We start from the raw sequence: 7,000 nt of genomic DNA, 5'->3' as shown, positions 1-7,000 counted from the left end.
ATTTTAGAGTCAGGGAGCTGAAAGAAAGATGCATTAAATGATTTATTCAGGGTCACCTGGGGAAACTTGAACAAATGCCAGTACAGTGCCTGAACAAGACAAAGTAGCATGTTTTACTTCTTTCACTAATGTCTCACATCTCTCATGAGAAGCCTTCTTGACTTCAGGGTCTCCATCTTGTTTGATTTCCAACTACTTTGGCTGGGGGGAGAGGTCAGGGCATATGAGGGGCTCGAAGTGGGCAGACAGGAATCTGAGCTTTGAATCACTTGGTCTGAAACAAGATGCATCAGGCTGCTTGTGAGCTCTGCAGCTCCCCGTGCCACTAACCATGGCACTGTACTGGAAGCATGTAGAGCACGCCACAGCATTTGGGCTGCATGCAATGTGCTGCTTCATGTGGCTTTTTAATGAGGGATCAAACACTTGGGGTAAAAAGGGTGAGTATACCTCAGCTCCTCCTGAATTTGGATTTCTTTATGTTTTAGGCTCCCTGAGAACTTTCTTGTGCGCCCTGTGCTTACTACCAGTCCTACAGACCTCGTACAGATGTTGTTCTTAATGTGACTTCAACCGAATAAAACATCTCAGATCATGAATCAGGCCAGCAAAAATCCTTGAGACTAAGATCTTTGATCGCTTCTTGGGAAGAAGGTCTTTCCTGGGTTTGCCAAATAGAGCCTATCGTAGCCTATTAAAAACCAAAGGATTCCCCCCCCCCCCCAAAAAAAAAAAAACAAAACAAAACAAAAAAAAAAAAAAAAACCAAAAACAAATAGCAGAAAGGCCAGAGCTGCCTGTGAGTGGACATGCACAAATGCAGTGCGAGCTGGACAGAGCATAGTCTCTCACTCAGAACCCATCATTAAACAATTACATGTTTTTCTCCATCTACAAGGAGCTCCTTTTGTCCCCGCTGACCCTTCAGTTACTGGTACTGTGCCTGATGACTGAGACACAAGGAGATAAAAGACTTAGTGCAGGTCACCGCGGTATGAACATGTGGCAAGAAAGGACCTGGCGCATGCTATGGGTTTGCTGTGGCTGGCCAGGTGCTGATGGGTGGCAGCAGGATCTTGTCTGGGTTCCCCCCAAGTGTTGCCTGACACTGCTTTCATGAAGGCTAAAAAGGGCAGACTTTACAGACCGAAATACAACGTAAGTGCTCTTCCTATAGAAAAATTACTAAAAGTTTGTTCCTTCTGTGCAGTTTATATTTCAATCTTTAATCTATACCTTTTAGTTATGTTTGTAGCCAGCTCAGAAAAGGAAGTAATTTAATTTTTCAGACGAGAAGATAAGAAAATAATAAATTCACAAAGGAGAGATTAAAGATACGGCAATTCATTCTAAATTCTCCTTGATTTTGTAAAAAGAAAGAACTTGACAGGAAAAAAAATAAAGCCTTTTCAAACTCCTTTGCATATTAGAGACATTCAGGAAACTTCACATCCTTGTCTTTTCCTGAAGACTTGAAAGTATTTATAGTTACTTCAAATTTATTCTCATCAGGAGCAGATGCCTCTAGCTAATTTATGTTAATCAAGTTTTCTAAAAATGAGGATGCTTGTCGCTGTCACTGAGGAAAGAAGGCTATTTGAAAACATTTGAGTTCATGAGGTTATTCTATCCTCTACAGATTTCACCTTTTGTCATTTTTTGGAAGCTACTTTGATATTTGTTAACTGAACATCAGAAGTGCTCCTCTAGCCTCAGTTACAGGGATTTATCCTGTCTGTGCTTGCATTTGTTCTCTAAATGAGCAGGAACAGCCTGGCACCAGGCGAATCTGGAGACTATGCCAGGGAGAACCACAGCCAGGGTAATTACTACTTAACACTGCTTTCCTGATTCGCTGCAGTTCTGTCTGCAGCGGCACAGGGAAATTGTTTTAGTATAGGTGTCTTCTACAAGAGATGGGTGTAATACTTGTCAAACCAGCAAAGTGCTGCTGATTTGCATCAGGTGATGTCCATTTCTCTGTAGTCTTCTGTCACTGGTGCCAAAGTCTCTGGTGCTTTTGTTGTACTGCTTAGTCTTAATGGAGAAGAAAAGCAATGTCCTTAGCTCTGTGGGACTGGGCCCAATATATGTACAGAGTAATTGCCTTTCATAAGGTACATTTTATGTATTTTACAATTGCCCACAGCCAAGGAAGGGAAAAAAAAACACAGACTCCATTCTTAAAAGCTTTTTTTTTTTTTTTAAAAAAAAAATATTTTTAAATAAAGGAAAACTCTTTCCCAAGCAGTTATCCTATAAACTCTCACAGAAAGAAATTGTTCGCTGTTATTCTCATCTGCATTTGGCTGGATGCTCTCTCTCCTTTTTCTCATTTGTCACTTCTAAACAGTAAGGAAGAAATAGGCATCTGTAAATTCAGGTTTCCATGGAGTTTGACATTTTTTTTCAGGCTTATGACTGCCAAAGATGTACCTGTTTGATAGCAGTGGGTATCTGCTGTTAAAACTTCTTCCTGGGTAACAGTTCAAACCTGCAAGTCAACCAAGTGCTGAGCACTCTGTATCGTGAAGATTTAGCTATGTGCTTTGCAATGTTTCTGTAAAACTGGTTTGTTTAAACACTTCCAACTAAGCTGGGCAACTTCAAAAAAAGGACTAGAGGCTGTTCTGCAAAAATCCTCCAAGTTCTTGTTCCCCCCCCCTCACACCTATCAATTTACATAGGAAAAGGAAGGTAAGGGCATCCACTGGTGTTTTTTGCCCCTTTTCTAATGTAAATGGTATCGATTAAAATTTCTCTTATCTTAGTCTCAGGCTACTTTAATTCTGCTGTCTACAGGCCACAAATATTGCAGTGCTTCTGCCTTTGCCTGTCTTTCCTGAGTAATCTGTAACACAGGCCCAGAGTCAATGAAGCGTGAGCAGGTATGGTGAATGGGCCACAGCTAAGTGAGCCAGGCTGTGATCTAGGTAGCTGGCAAATGAAGGCCCTGGGATAGCCTGAGCAGCTCGTGGCGCTTATCTCCCAGTTTCGTACTCTATTCACTGCCCCAAGTCACTTTTTAATTTGGAGATAGCAACTTTCTTTCCTACTAGTTCAGGCTGGGACACAGGTCATCCCCCTGTGGCTGTCAACACACTCACCTGTGAGTGAGGTAGCTTTGATCCTCCAGGGGTGTCTCCAGTCCTCACTCTCCAGCATCGGGAAAGCTAACACTGGAATGCTGAGACTGGGATTGGGATTTCTCTAAAGAAGAAAAAAAATTGGATACTACTACTGGGTAATTCAAGCCCCCTGTAGAAAACTGGGTTGACAGAAATGCAGAGTTGGGTGTGCATGCAGGAAGGATGCAGTACCATGCAAATGTCATGTGACACATTAATGTGCAGCTGCTATTGCATTAAACCATTAAAATTCTACCACTTCAAAAAAAAAAGACCCAAAAACCAAAAAAGCCTACTAACTTTCTCTTCTAAAGTCTGTCTAGTATGGCCAAAAGCAGAGTGCTATGAAAATGCCTATTTTTGAACTGCTGAGATCATATCTAGAAAGGCATCTGGTAAATATTCTGAGATTGTTCTTTAGAAGACTGCACTTAGGGTGAATCTGTAATGCAGGAAACTAGATTAGCAGCTAAATGGCACAGAATGGAGATGCTGAGCTTCTTTTCAAAAACTTAGTAACCGGGAAACCATACTGGAAAATCTTAAATTAACTAATTATGGGTAGAACAAATACAAACCTTCTTAAATTCACCTCTGAACTTAACAATGAAAGGTTAATAAATGTTATCAAAATGAAAATTTTCCATTAGACAGGAGTTTAACATGCAAGATATTAGACACTGTATTGCAAAGACTGTTTTTGAAGATATTTCTGATGAAATTTTAATACTGTTTTTATAGTAGCCTTTGAGCACAGGCCCTCTTTTTACTGGTATTCCACAAATTCAGAGCAGCAGACACACCATCTGTGGAGGAATGCATGCTCTAAACTGGCAAAATACACAAGAGAAGGAATAGTCCCTATTATAGAGGGAGAACTAGCAAACTTCACAGTGGATCAGAGATTTCAGAGCAGGGGGCAGAGATGAAGGGTCAGCTGAGTGTGTGAATGAGGAGGAGCGATCTCAGTGTAGTAGAAGGGAAGAAGAAGCAGGAAAGAAAGATTAAGAAAGCGGTTCAGGAAGTAAACCAAATCACTACCCAAGGGGAAAATCACAGTCAAAACTGTGGCAAATGAGAATCACAGAAAACACCCACCTCAGTGATGCTAAATCCTAGTAAAAATCCTCTATCCGTTAACTAGAAACATCCTGAGCAGATCTAATCACAATAGTGCTAGAGCAATGGACAGAGTTGATGTTACGGCTCCTTTTGATACACCTAAACCTTACAGGATGGGCGACGCTGAGCCTCAGTGAGGCCTCAGTGCAATGGTGCGCAGCAGCAGGGCTGCTCCAGCAGCTGTTGGCTGGCAGAACCCATAAACTCTCTGTGGGCTTGGGAACTTGACTTCCATTTCATGATCCTAATGTGACCTTTACGGAAGTACTGGTACAGCGACAGCCATATTAGAGCTCACTGAACTGGGGACAGTTTCTGTTCCTTGGTCACAGCACTGTCCAGGAGACCACTGGCTAAAAGAACTTGATGAGAGTGCAGACTGAACTACTGAGTCTCTCTATAAAGGTTCTCTGCCACAGTAACTGTCTGTTTTCCTGCCACACATGCAGTGCCTGTTCCCTGAAGCTGTTATGCCTCTTTAAATAAGCAGCCCTTTGCATTCCATCTTGTTCCCATAACTCATTTGTGGGGAATTTTGCTGCGATAGTGAAAATTTCTATTCAGTGCAGCTCTGCAAATGTCTTAAGTGGCATTTTTTAGGGCTCTCTCACTTCTCTATTACCAGCATCTGGTTTTTATGCTTTGTTTTTCTCCCTCCCCCTTTTTTGTTTGGCATGCAAAAAAAAAAAAAAAATCTAACTTAAATCCACTTAAGATGAGTGTATGTAGAGAGATAATGCTGCAAGATTGGACACCATCTGTTCCATTTCAGATATTTGTAGCACATAAGTAAGAAAAGAATCTCAGTGGAGGTTATTTAAAGTATAAGACTGTGGCTATCTCTTGCCTTTCCAAAGAAGGAGTTGCTCTAAGAAATTTCTCTGTATGCCACAGGACAAGAGGTATTTGTACAAAACAGAATTCTAACTGAACCATGAAACGATTTTCTAACACTCTTTTCCATATATATATATTATGGGGGCAGGGGAGGGAGATGGCAGGGAGCTCTGGTCCCTGTCCAAGTGAAAAGTGAATGAAATCTTGCTGAGTTGTCTCAGAGAGTTTTGCTATTTCTCTCTCTCTCTCTCTCTCTCTCTCCCCCTCTCTCTCTCCCCCTCTCTCTCTCCCCCCCTCTCTCTCCCTCTCTCCCTCTCTCCCCCTCTCTCTCTCCCTCTCTCTCTCTGTGCATATATAAGCAGCTGTGATTTTTCCACAGCAGTTCCAGCTCCTACAAATTCAAGACATTAAAAGGCAGATTATTTTGCCACAGATGCCTCTGACTCAATTAATAAAAGCAAAAAAATCCTCCAGCAAATCTACCCAGAAAGGAGAAAGCTCAACAGTTTTGCTACCTACTTAGTGGGACAGTGTACAGGGAAGCAGGGATGATCTTCGCCTTGTTAAGTAATTCTGCAAGTTGTTGCTGAGCTGTTGTAAAAGAAGAGGCAGAGCTGGGGAGGCAGAGTTTGCAAGTAGAGCCAGCATGGGAACTATCTGCCTCCTTCTCAAGTCAGCTAAAGCAGGAAGGGGGAGACCCCCCCCAAGAATACCAGTGACAACCGCCACGCAGTGGTATGGTTCCCATGTGTGCCACAGCAGTGCTGGATGGAGCAACACCACGCGCAACACTGAGCTGCTCTACGTCTGAGCCCTGACATGGAAGAAACTTTCAAACTGTACTTCTCTCGCTGTTACAGAGTTCATGGGACTTCGTTTCCAGAGTACAGAGGCAGGCAGAAGGCTAGCAGGTTGTCTGGATTTCTGATCGCCCATGCCTCAGTTCCAGGCAGAAATCACAACCAGCGAAACTAGCTATCACTGGAATGAACATCTAGCATAGGAAACGGGAGGAGGGGGTGTCCAGATATTACCTACAAATGAAATTTAAGAGATTACAAAGAGGGAACAGTAACTGCCAGAGAGTCTCTGAAGTGTCCCATGGAGTTCTGTGTTTTCATCAGTATCTAGTCTTCAAAACAGCTACTATTTTATAACACCTTCCACACTGCAATAATGCCTTGGCCCCTTAAGAAAAGAATATAAGAACTGAGGATGTGGACAGAGATGTTTTTCATAATCAGCCTTCCCTGCTTAGGAGACTCCCAAACCAAAGCCTAGTTTCACACCACAGTTCCCTCATCTTTTCAGTTTTTCTGTGCACACTTGCATTTTGGTCCCTATGACAGTCTGCATCAAGGAGGTGCATAGGTTTCAAGGGTTATTAACAAGAAGTAAGAACGTCATCTTCCCCATAAGAGCAAAGCCTAGAGATCTTACCTGACGTGGAAGAGCCTCCTCCTCGGTTTGCATAACCAGCTGTTTGCTATCTCTTGCTTCATTCTTGCTGCCTAAAAACAGAAAAAGTATGAGTCTTTGTCAAGATTCTGTCATTCTGCTCCTGCAAGGGATTTTTCTCTTAGTTTCCCTTAGTTGTGACTCATTTTTCCTTTAATATGTTTTGGCAGGACTGAGATATTTCTTTTAGTAAACTAATGAAAATAGTTTCCAGCATGTTAGCAATCTGTGCAATTCTTGTCAAATCATTCCTTTTTTTTTTTTTTTTTTTAATACAGTAGTTTGGATTGATCTGACTTAGCTCTAAGCGTACACAATCAATCAAGATCAAACTTTACATTGCATACAACTTACTCATTTTTAATAACTTGCACAGTGAAATATTTTGCCAGTTTCGACATGTCACAGGCTTGTACTGAAAGCCAATGGCTTGTTTAGCTTTCTCTAATCCATTA

General features: G+C 41.9%; 1 long non-coding RNA gene across 1 annotated transcript; it reads right to left on the bottom strand.

Annotated features, from left to right (window-relative positions):
* Positions 1 to 2,263: 2,263 nt before the first annotated feature.
* LOC134149254 (uncharacterized) lies at positions 2,264 to 6,616 on the bottom strand. Its single transcript, XR_009960386.1, has 4 exons — positions 6,528 to 6,616; positions 3,108 to 3,210; positions 2,437 to 2,494; positions 2,264 to 2,345 (listed from the first exon to the last, which is right to left on the bottom strand). It is a non-coding gene; the product is annotated as an uncharacterized LOC134149254 (long non-coding RNA).
* Positions 6,617 to 7,000: the final 384 nt, after the last annotated feature.

Source organism: Rhea pennata, chromosome 20, assembly GCF_028389875.1.
Source record: "Rhea pennata isolate bPtePen1 chromosome 20, bPtePen1.pri, whole genome shotgun sequence".
Lineage (NCBI taxonomy): Eukaryota > Metazoa > Chordata > Aves > Rheiformes > Rheidae > Rhea > Rhea pennata.
The sequence above is the reverse complement of the archived record's forward strand: the minus strand, read 5'-3'. Positions and strand labels throughout refer to the sequence as shown.